Source organism: Cygnus olor, chromosome 7, assembly GCF_009769625.2.
Source record: "Cygnus olor isolate bCygOlo1 chromosome 7, bCygOlo1.pri.v2, whole genome shotgun sequence".
Classification (NCBI taxonomy): domain Eukaryota; kingdom Metazoa; phylum Chordata; class Aves; order Anseriformes; family Anatidae; genus Cygnus; species Cygnus olor.
The window spans coordinates 35,490,750-35,510,069 of record NC_049175.1 but is presented as its reverse complement, the minus strand read 5'-3'; the positions used below and the strand labels follow the sequence as shown (position 1 = coordinate 35,510,069).

At 46.2% G+C, this 19,320-nt stretch overlaps 2 protein-coding genes across 7 annotated transcripts in view; one reads left to right on the top strand and one right to left on the bottom strand.

The window, feature by feature from the left end:
• DOCK1 (dedicator of cytokinesis 1) overlaps positions 1–19,320 on the bottom strand; it is a 283,861-nt gene that overhangs the window by 135,640 nt on the left and 128,901 nt on the right. The window lies entirely within an intron of this gene.
• The window catches only part of INSYN2A (inhibitory synaptic factor 2A), a 49,331-nt gene continuing 44,021 nt past the window's right edge, over positions 14,011–19,320 (top strand). Inside the window, exons 1-2 of one of the 3 annotated variants that reach the window (XR_005821417.1) lie at positions 14,011–14,320; positions 14,968–16,537. The gene's annotated coding sequence lies outside the window, so the exon portion shown is untranslated. Of the gene's footprint in view, positions 14,321–14,827; positions 16,538–19,320 lie in introns of those variants that run through there. The other 2 variants (XR_005821416.1, XM_040563061.1) reach the window with 2 other exon arrangements.

Sequence of the window (19,320 nt, the reverse complement as noted above, 5' to 3'; positions counted from 1 at the left end):
GGACTTGAGTTAAAGCAGCGGAGGCCTTGTGCAGAACCTGAAAATGGTAATACGAGGTTGCATCTCCAAGAAAGATGCAATTCTTCCCCATAACATTATTAAATTTGAATGTTATTTGTTACTAAACTCAGAGTAAAACAGAATACTTTGGGGGGATTTTTCAGACCACCTTGCTAAAGAATGAACAGTATCAAAAAGTGTAGCAAGTATCAATCTCTAATATGCAGTCTAAGCAGAAACAGCTGAACATTTATATTGTGGAAAACTAAATTCACTTAAGTTCTTTTTTTATTGCTGTTTCGAATGATGATCACAAAGTTCAACGTAATACATCCCACCAGGACGCTACTGATAAACAGCTATACATTTTCTCCTTCAGAAAATAATGCACCTAGCCCCAGCAAAAGTCCAACATCAGTAGGGCTACAGGGCACCGCCAGCTTGGTTATGGACAAACTGAGCTTTTTTTTTCTGAGCTGGGGCCAATCACTACCTTCAGGAGCACAAAAGCAGGCATTAAACTGCTGGTGGAAACACAGCACATGTGCAAGACATGGGGCACATGTGGGATCACAACGCCCGAGCTGAGCAATCCCCTACAGACCTGCCCCACTGCCAGGTCTGTACTGAGGCACCTTCACCTCCCACCAGAGCAGAAGGTGGCGTGGAAAATAAGGCAGCATGCAGTAGGCGTCATTAAGAAAATAGCACTTGCTTGGTTACAGGCACCGGGGGTAATGGAAGGCGATTTCTGCTTTCCAATCTTCTTGACAATTCTCAGGGTAAACAGTAAATGGGAGCAGGGCTAACTAGTGGATATGAAGGACGAGTTCAAAAAAGCATTAAATTGAAACGTATTTCATGTATTCTAAATACTTTTTTAGAGAAGAGTATGACAACCGAAGAACTAATCAGCTGGAATAATCAAAATTTAAAAAGCCTTTTTTTTAAGAAAGCCAAATCACAGAACTGAAGCAAGTAACTGGCCAGTCTAGTGAGTATATCTTTTTGACATAATGAAACCAGGTTATGGCTTCTGCAGGCACACAGATTTGTATTTATTTTAAATTCCTTCCCTTCCCTTCCCTTCAAAAGCAGGACATCTCATTTCTCTTTTCTATCCCATAGAAAAGCCAGAACAGGGGGCACAGTTTCCAAACCCGTGAAGGACAGAGCTCATGCACCCCATCAACCAGAGGCAGCCAGGTGATGAGTAGTGCTGCCCCCAGCCCAGTGAGCCCAGCATGGCAGCAGTAGTAACTCAAGAGAAGTTACTTGCTTACAAAGCTCTCCTGGTTCCAGAAGAAGCTAATTCAGGTTTCTCGGTGCTTGCAGGCCTACCAAAACAAACCTAAAACCTTCAATGAGAATGCCTTCTGTTCTGAATAACTCAGTATGACTCAAGTGTAAAACATGTTTTGATAATTTTCCTTATGATATCCAACACACTCAATATATTCAAGTAATAATAAAGCCTTTTTAAGCGCTGGTTTTCCACCACCAAAATAAATTTCAATTTATAATTGAATTTCATTTTCCTTCCAACATCATCTTGGCATAAATCATAAGGGAAAAAAGTAAATCCCTTCACAAATATGAAGTCATTTATCATTTTCTAACATGGTAACACTTAAGCACTAAGAATAGGATTAGATGTATATTCAACTATGTAATTGCTTTAATACACATGCAGTGTGTGCATGTGGTTAACAACAGCAACTTAAGTCCAGAGATCTTTTTTAATTACTTATCCACACCTAAATGAGAATTAATCTCTCTTTGAAAAAGCAATTTAAATTAAATCCAAAACAAGATTAAAATCAGTGACTTAAAACATTCCAAAGCAAAACCAACTTCTTGTGCCCGAGGCAGCAGAGCCGCAGCCCCCGGCCTGGCAGCTCGGAAGGGGATGGGGACGGACGTGTCCTCCGAGAGGCTGGCTTGCTCTGCTACAGGCCGTGTCCCCTCTCCACACAGAGTTCAGGATGGCACCCCATGGTGCACACGATTGTTCTGTACTTATAAAAACCTCATTCTGCTTGGGGAGAGGCGCTGCTGAAGTGATCGGTTGGGCAGCAGCACTTGAGGCCCCTCACCAAGCATCATGGCCTCCAGGTGGGAAGGGCTGGTGGCGCACACAGCAGGCTGAGCAACAAGAGTCGGCAGGAGCTGGCCCTGGCAGAGCAAGGCTTTCTCCTGTTTTCCTCCCAAAATGCTAGCTGAGTGTAGCAGCACAATGAAGCAGGACCTGTTCTACATTTTGTGAGGCCCAGCTCCCGGCCCAGGCTCAGGCCCCGTCCCAGCCCTGGAGGCCCAGGGCCTCTCTGCCAACACGAAGCACATTCAAACCCACAAGAAACAGTCTTCATAGATCAGAATATAAAAGGAGTATCAAGAAAGAATAAATAAAAACAAAACCAGTGCAGGTGCTAAAGTAAAACATACAGGGAATGAGTTTAGAAATGCTTTCTCCCCTACCATCTTTGGTGACTATTCAGTCACTTGATTAAAATTTCCAGGACAATCCTAATATTTACACACTTTATACTTCCTCTTATGGCTTAAACATGACAACAAAGTTGAGGGCAGAAAAAAAAAATGTATTTTTTTTATATCACACAATGCAAGCTGTCACAGATCAATGAAACCAGTAGTGTTACATCAGTCTGTGCCATCTGAGCACTCAGCTTGCTTTTTCCCAGGACACAAAGAGCAAAAGAGATGGTAACCAGGCCAAAGATGGGCTGCAAGTTTCTATTTTTAGATTTGTGTGCACGTCCAGCTCATTTTTTCTTCTTCATATACACTCATGAGCCGTTATTGAAAACGGTGGGTCTGATTCTCACTGCTATATGCTTCCCTACACACTCCCCACTGCCAGTGGAGCTGCTCCGTGCGAACGGCTCTGTGTCCCCGATACAAATACTAGCAATATTTTAGCCATTAAACCTGCAGAAGAAAAGCTAGAAGTCAGCACTGATGCACTTGTACTAAGGCTACGACAGCTCAGATGTTCGACAAAGTGGGAAAAACAACAATGAAATGTGTGGATAAAAGCATCAAGTTTGTAAATGTTTAAGTGGAAAGTTTGAGGACTATCTCCTTAAAATGTACAAAAGCTAGCAAAATGGAGACAATGGAAAACGTCATTTAAAGTAAGAGGTTCTAAATGGAAGAGTTTCTCTACTGAGACAGAAAATATATTAAAAGTCTGAAGATGCATTCAGCTCATGCACATGTATACAGCTGTCAGGTTCCCAAGTCCATTCAAAGCCAAAAATTAGTTTTTGTTTGGAACATTCTTCTCTACACTGAATGTTAAGAAGTCACTTCGTATTACCATACAAATCTCAAGAGATGCATAAAAAGTTAGACACAAATCATACTCTTCCTGCCTTTATATGCTCAGATCTGTGCAAAATACTGTGTAGCCTCCACTACTTTAAGATAGTACAAGCTTATTTTTTCTTCAGATTTTTAAAAAATAATTCTCAAAGAGTACTTTGCAAACAGGATCAGCTAAATTGTCCTACTCAGCATGTACATGTCAAAAAAGGCTTATCTATTGAAAACTCTCCCTTCTCAAATCACAAACTTGCCGACTGCAGTCCTACCAAACCCTGGATATTTCGGAAGGCTTGAATCATGTTAGCATTTGGATAACAATAATATTTTTAAAGCAGATTAACTAATCTTTTTGCAAGGAACAGTCCTGAAAAAAGAGCCAGATAGAAGAGCAGTGGGAGAGGAAGGAAGGCTGCACTGGGGCAGTGCTGTCAGCTTCTTGGAGAGATGTTCACTCCCATACTTGAATTCCATTATGCAAACTAACCACAAATAATTACAGGAAACTAGGGTTATTTTTTATTACTTTCCTGAGAAAATGTATTTTTTTTTGTTCCACTAAAAGCACCACTCAATCTGGTATCAGCGTAAGCAATTTCTTCGTGATACAGGTATAAGCACCTTTACCACATCTTTTCCAATACTTAAAGATAACAAAAGTTTAACTGAAATATCATAGAACACAAATATGCCAATATATGTCTATATTTGATAAAATATTACTTAAATATACTAGAAACATGAAGAATAGGAGATAAATACAGAGTACCACAGCCTAAGAAGAAGAGAAAATACCTGAGATCCCCAAATATCCCATTTAATTCCAGGGCCTGTCTTTAGGTGTCAGAATGAAAGTGTAAATATAATTCCTACTTGAAAGTAATAATAACATTACTTTGAAAGTTCTTTTCTTGAGAAAGCATCCAGGCATTTAACACCATCGCAACTACTTCCTTTTGGGGCAGAATATTTTAAACCATAGCAGAAAAATACAGCAACCTTGATTTATGGTGGAGCCTACGACACTCACATCCACTTTTGCCATTTGACAATCGTAAGTCTAGGAAACAACAAATAACTTTTATTGGTATGGCTGAATGCTACTCATTGTTGGTTGAGGAGGTAAAGTTAAGGATACATATATTTTAACAGCTTTAAAAATACCTTAGAAAAACTACTTAAGGTAAGACAAAATCTCTTTCAGGGCTAAGGAAGTAAACCTGATTAGTCTATTCCTATAGGGAATATAAGGTATACGGACATTTTCTGCATTAAAAAAGTACAAACATTACCCAAAACCATTAGCCAGAAGGCAGGAATTAATATGTTTATGATTCAAGCCAAGTGATAAATATGCATAAATAAAAGGAAAGCACTCATTGCATCCCTGTGAATTATTAAAACATTTTTTTGTTCCCTATTAAATGGAAAAATTAACATGTGCAAGTTTTCTGCTTTTTCCAATTACTGGCCAGGCATTTTCACCTTGTGCATTTTGCTAGCAACACCTAAAATTAAAAAGTTTTTCTTTCTTTTCAAACAGATCTTTCAAGTTCAACTCTGTTTAATTAAAATATTGTGAAAAAGATCATGTGAGAAGGTTTGCTACGAAATCAGCTCCTATGAAACAGAGGAAAGGGTCAAGAACCTCTGCCAACTGTCTCCTTAGGAAAAAAAGGGGAAAAGTAGAGCCATTAATAAGCAGAGAATCAACCCCTTACAAGCCCAAACCCTGCAGGGAGTTTCTCTAAGGAGCTTCGGCAACCCGCATGCCACCAGCCATAGCCCCCAGGCACGAGGGCCACCCTTAGGAAAGGTGTCCCTAGTGCCAGCCCCAGAAACGTCCCAAGATGTGATGTGTGCGCTGGCAGGAGCTCGCTGTCTGTGCATTTGGCACCACTCGTGGTCCCCCACAACTTTGCCCCGGGGTATCAAGCCCCTCAGTTGGATGATGGAGTGCTCCAGAGCTTATCTGTCATCTTCTAACTGATGTGAACTAACAAAATTACACATCAAAACAAACCTCGTTAGCTCATCTTCCTACGAACTTAGCTCACAAATAAAGCTCTGGTGGTGTTCATTATACAACGAAGATTTCATTGCAAGGTATCATCATCTCACGGAGGGTAACATGATTGCAATGAACAAATACGGCCCCTGCAACTCAAGGGAGAGAGAGCAACAGCTCGCTGCGGGTACAGGAAAGGGCAAGAGAAATGACAAGCGGATGGAGAAGCTGCCTCCGGAGGAGGGAGCACGAGGTCCAAGAGTCTTTCACAAAGGCGGAGGGGGGATTTGTACAGCCAGAGGTGTTCAAAATCACAGAGGTGGGGCATGAGATGAGCGCACAGCTGCTACTCACAACTTCCACAGCATTAGAACCAGCAGACAGCTGTTGAAGCTAATGGGAAATGAATTTGAGGCAAATACGAGAAAGTACTTTTTAATTTATGCACTTATTTTTTAAACACGGGGAGCGATGGAAGTTGCAGAGGCAAGCAGCAAAAGCAAGTTCAGAAGGGGACTGCACAAATCCCGGGACGAGATGGCCTGGTGGATGGATGGACATCTGGGGACAACATGCAACCAACAACAAATTAGAATAACTAAACTTGAAGATCACTCGTTAGAACAGATATTAGAAAAAAAAAATCACCAGTTTTACAAAAGTCACACTCAACGCTAAGTCTCTTTCCGTGTTTTCAGGCATGTCAGAGTTATAACCACTAGGGACTTCCTGAAAGAAGCCACGAGGGGGTCCTGCTCACCCCCACCCCTTCTCAAAGCCCACCCTCCAGAGCACGCAGCACGACCCACGTAACCTGCACGCCTCCTGCCAGCCTCCAGCCCAGCCTCTGCCGGGAGGGCAGCGCCTCACAGAGCAGGCTAAGGTGCTAAACACAATGCCAAAAGTCGATCCCTTCAGTTGCACAAGCTTGACAAAAAAGGAGATTTTCCAAACGTAAGGAGAACCTTTCAGCGGAGACCTTGAGATTTCAAGTGACCTTGTTTCCACTGAGTTCTGTAAAGAACAGGGAAAGAGGAGTAATTACCCTTACATTAACACTGATATTCTTTTGTGTCGGAGTTCTCTAAAAGAAAATGAAAAATCTTCTGGCTGTTGGCTGCAGTCCAGTGGCTTCAGCAGCAAGACAGCATTTGCCCACCTTGGTGGCTGAGCTTCGCCAGCGCTACTCTTCACGCAACCTGTGCTCACTGCACTGCAGCTCTTCAGGAGGATTCCCTTTAATGGTAATTAATTCATCTCCCAATCTCAGCTGTTCATGCTGAAACACAAACGCTGCTCCTCGGGCACGCAGAACCTCAGAGACTCCAAACCAAACCATGCCAGATGGCTGCGGAAAAGCAGCACATCTCAACTTCCCAGAGAGAAAGCCTGAAAAGATGAACTCCGTGCAGCTCTGCCCGCAACTCCAGCCCGGCCCCAGCTGCTGGGCTTCTCCTGCTGCCCCTTGCACATTTGTCTCTACCCCTTCCCTGGGAGCAATGCTAGCTATTGGCCTTCACCACACCGACTGCCGCCCTCCAATTTAAAGCACGGGCTAATTACGCTCCTCTACTGCTCTGAGTATCAACATTTACAGCGCTGAACTTGATTAAACATTTAAGGAAATCAAAATGTGGTGCTACTTGTAATGGTTTTTAATGGAGTATCCTGGAGATCACTTTTTAGAAAGGACAGAGCCATTTTATTGTACTGCCTTACGAGGAGCCACACAGCTGGGATTAACAAGGACTTCACTTGGCCTCTGCTGTCAATCAGGAACTTAGTTAATGTCATTATTAGGCTTCCCATATTTATAATCAGACTGCTGCATAACACAGCTTATTCAAATATTTTGTGCTTGTAGGATTTCAAGACTTTTAAAAATAACTTCTTATATTCCTTTCTTAAGGTAAAACTTAGTCGCATACGTTTTAATACATAAAAGAATTAAGTCTTTGCAAGTCAACCATGAATTTAGCATATCCTTATTTGCTAACGCTTACATTCCTAGGTTATTTTATTTAAAAAAAAATAGTCAGCTGGAGCACTGGCACTATTCAAAGCTTAACGTCTGATTTTTCTACGTAAATATTTTACTTTAGTACTAGCGACAAAATAGGTATGAATATGTTGCTCAGACAAACTTCCTAAGTTCTTTCAAGTCTTCAAATGCGACGTGCTCCTATTGGGTACTGTATTAACAAAGTGACGTTTCCAGTAATTTTTGGATTGAAAAAAGGTTTTTGTTTTTTAAAGAAAAGTTGTGTGCTCCTACAGTAGCTTGTATGGCACTACGTATTTCTTACAAACAATAGCTTATACATTCATGTGAATGTATAAGCTATTGTTTGTAAGAAATATATAGTGGATAAAAAATGCACGTTTAAAAAAATCCTGAACAGCTCTCTGTTCTGTAACTACTCGTTCTGTAGTACGAAATCGTGCTAGAAAGGCCACAGTGCCCAAGACCCTACAGAAGTTTTGCCTTCCCACAGTAGAGAATGGGCTGTGAAATTCTTTTTTTTTTTTCCAATCTGTATTACACTCTTTCTTAAATTTGTGTTGGCCATCATAATTTACCACTAGACCTGAGTTTCCCATTCCTTTTTCTCAAGATGCCCCTCATTAAATTACAGCATCACAGCTCCTAACTGTGAGTATGCGCTTAAAGGCTTGGGGTGCCCCTGGTACCGCAGCCTGCCTCTTCACTTCTGTTTCCAGAAACTGGCCTCATTCCTCTGCCACGTCTCAAAATGGTTGAGGTTTTTGTGTCTGCATCTAGATTTCGGAACCTGTATTGAAGAGTTCATTTCTGACCATTATGACCAAAATATTCAATTTTGTTTTAGACTCATGGAACCGCCAGAAATGGTGTGTTCAATTTACTTTCGACTATTTGCACTCTTCACTTTTACTTCTCCTGCCTAATTTTGTATGATTTTCATTTTTCACACATTTTATTGTAGCTTGTTTTTTCTGTTAAGTACTATGCATTAGCACTGAACTGCTATGTGGGCTTCTACCTTTAAAGGAATATGTAAAAGCACGTAAAAGCCTGTATTTTTATGCTTTATTGCAATATTGAACTATTTCAAATTTGAATCAAGAAAACCTTACTGAAGGCTTGGGATTTTACAGTACCTTATAACATTTAATAGTTCTCCAGCTTGACAGAAAAGTTACATCAAATCCTCCTTCTAATGAAATCAATGTTGTATAAATAATATATTGCTCCACCGAAGAGCAAATATGAAGCAGATGAAAGTATTCCCATTATTTGTTACATTTGCCTTTCTTTTGTCAGTACCTTGAATTCTAAGCTGGAATTCAAGCTCATTCCAGATTTCGTTAGGTGCTTAAATCTGAAACCATTTGTTTGAAAGCAATCAAAAGTATGATTGGATATTTTATTTTTGATTTTTAATCAGGGTATTTCTCCCTTTGCCATAAAGCAGTTGGAGATACATCCCTGTGATCTGGAAAGATAATAAAATAAACAAGACAAAGCAAAATATTAGCCAACTTGGCATCTACTCCTTTAGAAAATTTCCCCCACACTTACAGTTTCTCAAGACATCTTAATAAGAATATAATTTCACATTGGCTCTTACTGAAGAAATCAAACATGGTGATTTATTATTCAGATGGGCACAAAGGATTTCTGAAATGCAAAAGGAAGGGCTATAAAAGCACAAATCATCAGTAATGACGACAAGCTAAACTGCCTTTCAAATATGAACAAAATGCAGCCATTTAGGGTATCATACATCACGGTCTCCCAGACCCTCATTTATTTCCTAGCCGTACAGACTGCATGATAATTTAACCAGTGCAGAATTCTGCATCTGTTGAGAACATCTTTATTACGAGGTGATTCAACAACTCGTACACACCACACGAGACTGTTCCACGATCTCCATCCTCACCGACACAAAACAAGCAAACAGAAAACCCACCGCCACTTTCCAATCATCATAGTTCCCCTCCCCAAAACATCCGTACATCAAAAAGGAACTTCTCAACTAGAAACAGTGAAAATACGAAAAGAAGCCTCCCACCCCAATTAGCTTACCCTTCAGACGAAGAAGGAAGACCTAACATCTCCAGCAATTTGGCCTCCTAACGAGGCAGAGTTCAACCAGAACTTGAAATCAGGGTTTTGGCTGCTAAGATTTGTTGTTGCATTTTTCTCCCAATGCTGCGTAGAAAGGGAAATTAAGAGAGGCCCAAATCCTGCCCATACTCACACCACTGAAGTACAGAAATAATCAGCACAGCTAATGATGTTACTCAGCATTTTCCTTCTTTGAGCAGAGCACCCATAAGCAGCAGTTCCCTTAATCAGCTGTTTAATATTTTAGCTGCACACGGGTATTAGGGGTGCTATACACATAATCTTAAATCCCCTTTATCTTCAAAATGTTCCTCTAAGTTAACAGATGTGCAATTGCTCGCACTTTATAGATAAAGTCCAGACATAAGCATCATCTCAAATGAATTGTCCAAGCTCATGGAATAAAACTTACCGTGGAGTAAGACACTGAATTAAATCTCCCCAATTTTTGCCCTACGTGACTCCGAGGCCTTCCTCCTTTGTCAGGCAGCCAAGCAGGCCACGTCCTCCCTCAAAGCCAGGAGTGCCTCTGAAGGTGGTTGCAGGAGGACCTGCTTGAAATTCAAGCCAAGTTTGCATTCACCTCAGCTGGAGGAGAGCAGCATATTTAACGCGCCTCCATTTTTCTTCCCATGGCAGGTTGGAGTAAATAAATAAATAAATAACAGATCCCGAACGGAAAGCGACACAGCTATCATACACAGGCATGGAAGTAACGGGCTCTGGCACGTGAACAAAGACTCAGCAACATGAAAATAATGGCCTTCAGCAAGGATGGGATGACAGCGCCGGTCCCAGGTGACTACGGACTGAAAAGGCACAACCTTTTTCATGCCTCCCTGTCTCGGATCAAGTAAATCTCACTCTCCTTTCAACTAAAAGGGAGGCAGTAAGGTCCCGCGATAAATTAGACCAGTCCTGGCTGATTATGTATTCCCTTTGACCGAGCTCCTGTATTTACTGTTAGCGCTAAAATTAGCCGCCTCTAAGAAAGTCACTTAACCTACAACAAGTGGCAGGCATAAATCATTCAGGTGTAAACAAAGAAAGAAACAAATGACAACAAAACCCACACCTTCCAGCAGCAGCCATCCCACTGGAAGGATAAATCCCCTGGGCCGCCTGAAGCATCGCTGCCTCACTGGGACAGAAGCTGACTGACACCTTCCGTCACACGACGCGACACCAAAGCGACATGAAACAAGAGGTCTGGGAGGACAACGCGGCAGAAGGAAGCCCTGCAGGCCAGGTTCCTGCTGTAATGGTGTCAGACAGGCCGCGCAGCGCCCCTACCCCGTAGCCCTAACTCCTCCAGGGACGGCACTGCTGCCCTCCCCTCATTCACTCATGCACTTGGTGCCATGTTTTCTTTGACTTTTCCCCTTCTGATACAACCCCGAACTCATTCCTGGGCCTGGGTTCCAGTGCACAACACACATTTTAAACCAGGCTAAGTGTAAATACCAGCTTGCATGCTGATTTGGAAAACGGCTTCGGTGTGGGTTATCATCCCTTCTGTGCTGGCGTCAGCTGGCACACCTGGCAGAGGAGTAGAGCTCTGGCTGCCACTTGCTTTTCCCTGAGCTGGATTTGAGCGTCTTTCCTCAAGGACTGACAAGAACTTTGTAGACTGTTCCAGAAATTTACATTTTAGCGTTGCTCTGCAGGACCTGCACGTTCTCGTGGAGCGTAATCATAGCGAACACCTGCTCAGAGCACACGCGTCTCTCCCAGGCAAGCAGCGAGCAGCCTCACGATCCCCACTAGCCAAAACCCTCACAGCTGTACCGAGCACAGGAAGCATGTGTCCCAAACGCTGGCAGCCGAGAGGGCATGTGCTGAAATCCCCATGCAAGTGCCGCACCAGAATTGCAGTCAGTCATGCCCTGCGTCCTCACGCTCTTCCAGAAGCTGAATGTAAGTGGGGGAAAAAACAAACAAGCAAAAAAACGAAGAAACAAAAACCCCACAAAACTTGAATACTGCAATAACAACTTGTGGAAGACTTGCATTTCTAAATATGCCTATATGCCTCCCCAAATGCCTCCCCATTTCGCTATGAAGGAGGTGTGGAAGAAGGCCCCCTTACTGCGGTGGTTGCTTGTCCACAGATGCCATTAAATACGTACTGTCCTGCTCCCAAACACAGCCTGACCACTTCAGCATCCCTCCAAAGTCCAAGGCAGGACCTCCAGCAGCACACCCCCACGTGACGGGGGAACAACCAGTCCTGAGAGCCACCCCCTCCTTCCTGCCGAACAGCAGAAAAAGGTGATATGGCAAGATAGGACAGTCCACTAGAACAAAATGAATTTGTACTTTAGAAATAATAATAAATTGTCTTTTTTTTTCTCTTTGCATCTCACCAGGTTGAGGTCAGAGCTTTCTCTCCCTGTTCCACCATAATTTTGACCTGCGTCAGTTGCACTCGGCATCTTTTAAAGGCTGAAAAATTAGCAAGGGAATGATGAAGCATCTCCATTTCCCCCGTGTATTTACTTCTCTATGCTCTTACAGTGATGTGAAGCATGATCATCAGGAATCATGTCATTTTTCACAAACCATGAGTAACTGAACCCTGTGTACAAGCTACTAGTACTTTACACCAATAGTGCTTACACACATGCAGGACAAGCAGGAATCTGAAGGGCAACGGGAAAGACCTTTCTAATTCTCATAGAATCTATGGAAAGCGCTGTAGAGTTGCCTAGCCTTATAAATGGGGCATATGCATAATGCTGTGCAAGAATAATCAGCCCTGAGACAGGGGCCTCTAAATATGATGATGGAGAAAATACTAACTGGAGCAGCAGCTCTTTTAACTGCTGCTTCTGTCGGAGGGCTTTTCCTTTCGAGTCGCTGAGGTTATACAGCGGGAGTGATTCCTTCCAGCAGTCGCGGTCTGCATGTTGCATGACGCAGTTTGCACGGTTCACGTGCTCAGCTTGTGAAAAAGTAACTGCATCTACTACAGGTGATCTATTTCTCCTGTCAAATTAGCACACCTATCTAAAAGGTGATCACCGCACCATTTCATTTTACCCATGTTTATATACTGGCTGCAGCCGAGAATGATTTTATTTCGGTATAAAAAACAACACAGAGGTCCTGGGATACAGCAAATCTGGGCTGAACAGGAAAACAAAAAAAGCACGGTGTTTGTTGTTCTTTCAAGCAAATTGATATTTAAGTTCTTCCCACCTATTTCTTTGGAAAAACGTCTCTTCTTAGATACCCAGAGAGATCCCAAACTGCAACCTTAGCCGTGCCATCAGCTCGTGCCCTCGTGGCACGGCTCCCGGGGTGGAGCAGCAGGCGATGCAGACGGCGTGCCCTTGGTCCTGGTAGGCCTGCACAGATGAGGGATGGAGGGCTGCGGGCCAGGGGAGCACCTGGACAGGTAGCAGGCAAGCAGAGCAACTTAACTGCCCTCTGCTGACAGCCTGCTTTGTGAAACATTCCTCTGATCCAGTCCTGCACAGCTAAACTGCGATTTAACCGTCAAGGATGTCTGTGAATTCATCTCCGTGCTCCCACACTGATGCTTTACATGTCGAACAGGTCCGGGAGGATTTCTTCACCCAGCGCCAGGCTCTACCAACAGAGCCCTGTGTAAAGATAGCAAAGCTGGCACAAATCAGGCACCACAGCCGCAGCAGCAGCAGCAGCAGCGTGCGATCGCTGGTGCAACGGTCTGCTCCAGCTAATTCACTCCAGAAAGCTGTCCAGGACCGGAGCCAGTGCTGCTGCTGCACCGTGCCGGGGATGGAGATGCGCTGACTCGTTCGGCGCTCAGCTCGGGCGTCTCACCCTGCGGTGGCAATGCCATGGCGTGGTGCACGCTCGGCCCGGGTGGCAGCGGGGTGTTTTGTGCCAGGGCCCGTCCAGCTCGTCCCGCTGTCCGGAGGCACCGCTGTTTGCAGCCCTGCCGCAGGGACCCACGGCCCTCAGCATCGCTGCCGCTGCTGCTATGGACTGACCGCCGGGTATCTGGTGGCAACTGGGCTGAGTAAGTTTCAGGAGGTGGTTAAAAATAAAAACAACGAAAAAAACAGACGAAGAAAAAAAAAAAACACCACACGTTTCTTGAGCAGCACTCGGGCTGGGATCCTCCGGGGAAGGGGCCGATCACTGCCTCTCGATGCGGGTGAATCCCCCCCGTGCCCCCTCCCGCCGGGCAGCCCCGCTTACCCGCCCCCGCCCCATTTCAGGGCAACATGTGCTTTGTTCTCCTGCCCTGCCTGCGATGAGGCCCCTGCGGGGCGACACCGCGGCCGGAGGGCGGGCGGGACGGAACTTGGAAGGACGTTACCGCCATCGCCCACCCCGCGGCCCGCTCCCCGTGCCCCCCCGCTCCCATTTTATCCCCGCGATGGAGGCGGCTGGGCGCCGGGAGCCCACCCGGGCGGCTTTCGGCCGCCCCCCGGTGCCGGCAGCCGAGCGCGGCCCCCTCCGCCCGCCCCCCCTTAGCCCGGCCCGGGGCCGCCCCCGGCCCGGCCCCCGCCGCCGGCCCGGCCCCCGGCTCCTCCCCGCGCAGCGCGGGTCCCGCTCAACAAGTTCCCGGCGGCGGGCAGCCGGCCCGCGGCCCCCCCGCGCCTCCCGCTCCCCGAGCCGGGCTCCGCAGCCCATGAGGGCGCCGGGGGAAGGCGCGGAGGCGGCGGCGGCTGCTGCCTCCTCCAGCCAGCGCTCCCGCGGCCGCCGCTGAGGGGCCGGCTCCGTCAGCCCGCCCGCTGCTCGGGGCGGCCCCGGCCCCGGCTCCGGCGCCTCCGAGCCGGGGGCAGCCTCGCCGCCCGGAGAGCGATGCAGCGCCCAGGGAGCGCGCAGCCCCGCACGCCCTGGTGAGGACGCGCAAGGTAAGGGGGGGATGATGGGGGGGGGGGGGCAGCCGCGGCCCCTGCCCACCGGGGGACCCCCGCGGCGGAGCGGAAAGTTGCGGGGGGCGGGCGGCAGCGTTACGCAACGGGGCGGCCGCCCGAGGGACTTGGTGCCGGGGGGAGCCCCCATCGCCGTGCCCGAACCCCCCCGGCCGTGCCCGAGCCCCCCCGAGCCCGGTGAGGGGCTGCCCCCCATGAGGTGGGAGCCGGGGCTGGGGGCACCGCTCGGCCTCCCCTGCAGCCCCGCACCCCGGGGCCGCTCTGCCCGGGCTCAGGGCACCCGGCTGGGCTCGGCTCGGCCCCGCCAGCTCGCCCTGCTGAGGGCAGAGCCCCCCCAGGCTGGGCCGTGCCCCCCCGGGCCCTGGTCCCCCGGAGCTGGGCGCCCCGCTTGACCTTGTGGGTCCGAGCTGCTGCAAGCCCGCAAGGGGGGAAAATCAACTCCTGGGGTTCGCTGAGGGGGAAGTTTAGGAAGAGCTGTCCTTGCAGCCTCCGGGAAGCGTTATTTTTCTGTGAAAGGCAGCAAAGTGTTTGCAGAAGACCAACAGTAACAGGTCGGGGCTGATAGAAACGGGAGATTTACCCCCTCCGCTTCAGCGTCTCGGTGTGACTGCCGCTCGTATTTACAGTGCTGACAAACGCCGTGTGTATCAAGGTTAAAATCGAGCTGCCGGATGAAAAACTACTAGCTAAAAATCACATGACGGGCAACCATCCCAGCCCCCCGTACTGAATGTAATGTAACGTTTCAAGCAAACGGAGCGACAGGAAAAATGTCAAGCATGGAGAACAAGTAGCGCAGTGCCTTACTTTTGGGGTGAAGCCTGGCGGTGCTCGAGCAGGATGCCCGTGCCTTCCCTCCTGTACGGCAGCAATACTCCTCTCCAAGTACAAAAACCAGTCTCAAGTTCAAAGCCAGCTTTTTTTCTAGCGTTAGAAACGCATCCGAGCAGCTCAGATGAAAATGTCTCGGTGCCCAGATATCCCTGGTTTGGCACCTAGGGGCTTATTCTGCCCGGCCATGGCACATAGTCCTTGGCTTCAAAAGAAATAGATGCTGCACTGTGCTAAGCCTAATATTTATAACGAGCAGTTATGAAATAAAATTACTGCCCGGAGTTGAAGTTGCTGTTGCATTTAAAGCGTATTGTCTTCCCCGAATGAGCTCATTGCTCAAGGCTGACACTAAAGCACTGAAGAAGCTTTTTTTTTTTTTTTTTTGGTGAGGACGTCATGATGCCCTTGATGAAAAATGTGTTCTTTAGGGCTGCGTAATTATTAATTCTGTGTATTTTTAACAGGATGCTCAAAAGACTTGTAATCTTGAGTGAAATCAGTGTGTTTCCCCCAGATTGATGTGCACACGCACACAAAACAAAAAGCCAGCTGGGCAGCAGTACCACGAAGTATTAGTGACTTATCGGGAGGGACAGCACTTAACATTCACAGCACCCTTCCCACTAATTAAGCTCACGAACAAGTAGCTCATAAGATCACTGCTGCGTTTTTCCCTGGTTAACTATTTCACCGACAGCAGTATTTTTGTACAGTAGATGCGCAGCCTTTGTAATGAATTCGGAGTGAAAGGAGCAGCTAAGTTCCCTGCAGATTAACACATAGGAAGGGAAACGGAGCCGAGAAGCCCAGGAGCCTGCACGAGTGCCGAATCACAGCGAGTCGTCCTCCTGACGTGCACTACCGGGGAGCGAACGCTGTTGGTCACCACAACGCACCGGTGCCTTCCTGGGGAACCCAGGCTGAGCGACACGCTGCTCGGAGGACACACCACCAACTCTACCGCGGTGTTTATCCTGGGGTGGAGAAATTGAGAGCGACCTTAACGACGCCGTGCAACACCGCTTCTGTCTGCGGCTGGTGGGGGAGCGAGAGGCAGCGAAACCTCCCGGCTTGCCAAAAACCTGTGCTACGACGTCAGGGTGCCTCTGCAAAGCAGCCGAGCTGTGGTGGTACCTCAAGGCGAGCGGAGTCAGCTTGGGCAGGGAGAACTTCGGAGGTACAGTCACAAAATTCATGCGTACCTGAGGGAACTACAGGGAATCTAGAATATTAGAGAACAGAGTCGCATACAAAGTGCGCTTAAATTAGCGATTAAAGCGGTATTATTTTGTGTCTTATGACAGCCACTATTTAAAGAACTGCTGAAAATCTGTGTGAGATATTAAAAAAACATGTAAGCAACAAATCTGTGTCTGTTTCACAGCACAGTACTGCCTTCTATTTTGTTTGCTCAGTTTTCAAATTAAATAGGCTTTAGGGAAAGGAGACTGCAAACATTTAAAGTACAAAAAACCTCAGTGTGGTGAATTTGGGGGGTATCTCCTATGTAGCCATTTGAAAAGTGGTGTTTGCTTTGTTTCTGCATAGAAACATACCGTATAACCTATGAACATGCACAGGTGCCACTCATTAGGTATTAAGTTTCAGATTATTACTGACTACACAGAACATGATCAGAGCATTCTCTGATTTCAGTGGCGCATCACTTTGAAGTCAATTTACTACAATGGTACCACATTCAGGCAGGAAATGGCTCTCTGCTGATCCCTTATTACTTCCAAAGCAGGTCAACTTGTCTACACGTTTGTACAGCATCGGGGTGATCCATGCCTTAAAAGTCACCGGCTTAAAAGTCACCAGTTATATACATGAGCACAAGTCTCACAGGCAACGATAAAAGGTTGTAAGAATAATAATTCAGTAATCCAACAGCTGCTTTTCACGTCCTCCTCTTTACCTATTTTTCCCCCTTTAGTGGCAGAAAGACAGCAGGCCTGATTTTACTCCAGCGATAGTTATCACAGCCGAAGCCAAGATTTAAATACAGAAGCGTACAGAGGAGTCAGAGCCGTTTTCCCAGTCTGAGAGAAACAGGTGGACTTCAAAGCCCTGGGTCTGAAGAGCTCTCTGTCCTACAGCACCTGGATGCAGACGTGAACCTCTTAACTTATCTCTACAGGAGGAGATTTCTGTCCTCACAGGGGGTGCAGAAGTTCCTCCACATGCCCAGTTCCCAAATCCCCGCGCTTCGCTGATCGTTTGGCCTCAAACTCAGTCCATACCGAAACAGTGAGTGAAACATCTCACAAACGCAAAGGCAAACGTTAAGGCAAAATATAGCTGATGTTGCAGCTACTAGAGGACAGGCTGGAGAAGTTCATTTGTAACCAGTAATAGGGTTGCCCACCTGTGGTCACCTAGGTTAGAAATTCAGCTGCATGGCTTAGTGGGGGCAGGCTGTATGGGGATTTCTGCTATGTGAAATGAGACTTTGGTATTAATTCTCAGTGCAATCAGGCAGCAGTACACAAAAAGAAACGTTTCAACAGAGGACTGAAAGAGTCATGAATAAAGGGCTTGCTTACGCTAGCTTTTCCTGCAGAAACACCCCCAGTTTGCTTTCTGAAGTCCTCTAACACCAGTTTCATTGAACAGGTTAAAAAAATGTGGTCTGACAGTGGTCCTAAGAACATGAAAGCACACAGCTTTTGCACAGAATTTACCAAATCTGCAGAAAGAAAACCTGCAGTGCCTGGCACACACACACTCACTTCTTACAACAAATGGACACTGTGGAAGTCCTGCATGAAGTTTTTTTTTCCTATAGGTGCTGTCTACCTCAGCTGCATTGTCCCATTTTGGCATCAGTCCTGTGCATCAAAGAATGCCTTCCTCCCTTACTGATTTCCAATTTCCACCTGGCCATCCTGCTCCTCCAGATGCAAAGCTGAAGTTTTCCGCTCATCTCCAGAGAGGCCATTCATTTTTTTTATTATAATTATTTTTTTTTTTTTTTAATTTTAAAAGCCCAAAGATCTTTTCCTCTACGTGTATTTACTTTCATTTTACATGGTACAGTGATTCCTTATATTTTTGTACTGAAAGAATACTGGCAAAACCCCAACCCTATGCCATCGATGGGGAAGAGAATCAAGTGGTGCAGGTTATTTTTGCCTGTCTGTGTGCATTACAGCATGCTTGTGCACAATGCCCACGTAGTTACAAAATTAAATTATTTTAAAAACAAAAGCAAAGGAGGATGAGCCTGTATGGTCTGGAGCAAGGAAGTGTCAACAGCTAAAAAAGGAGGATTTACTTGGTTTGTGCTTGCTTTTCAAAAAAAAAAAATCGTTCCCTGCTTGTTTTATAGCTGCCCTTCCTCACCTCTTCATTTTTTTAACCTCCAGGAAAAACGCAGACACCTAGTCGGTAATTCAGTCATACAAGAGACAGTCCTCTGAAACAAGCCATGGCAGTAAAACCTGTGTTGTACTCCCAAAAACATCAAGCACAGCTTCCAATAAAAACTGTCATCGTGTATTTAGACCCAGTTTTGCCCTGACTTATGAGACGTATGCAGGTAAAACACAGCCCACTTCCACGGCAGCGGGACTCAGAAGTCGTGCTGGAGTTCGGTGAGACACAAAAGGCAGGTGTGAGAGCCCACCACTGTGACCGCAGCTTGGGGGGACATACCCGAACCGTCCTCAGGTTGGGTGCTGGGGTGGTTTGGGGGTACCCCAAGCATGGCAAGAGCACGGAGCTGCTTTGTGCTGCCCAAAAATTCACAGCAGTGAACGCTCACGCCAGAGCTGCAGTGCTGCTGCTTGTGAACGAGTCAGGGAGATCAAAGCTGCTGCAAGTTACAGGGCCCGAACAAGCCCCAGGCACACGAACCATGGCGTAAGTGCCTTTGTAAAAATGGGCAAAGAGGCTGTATAACGCCTGATATAAAACTACTTGTGCCTGATATAAAACTGCTTAAGCAGGTGTGTAGTTTCGGGACTGCACTGTGAAGTTAGCAACATGGAAAGTGGTTTGGGTCTTGTTAGCTGCTTCTGCTCTCCTTGGGAAAAGGAGGAAGAAGAGAATTTAGTCAAATCAATAACATTTGGACACTTCCATAGGCATAAGAAACAACATTTACAGCAAATCCAATCTCTCCTTCATATCATTAGTAATTG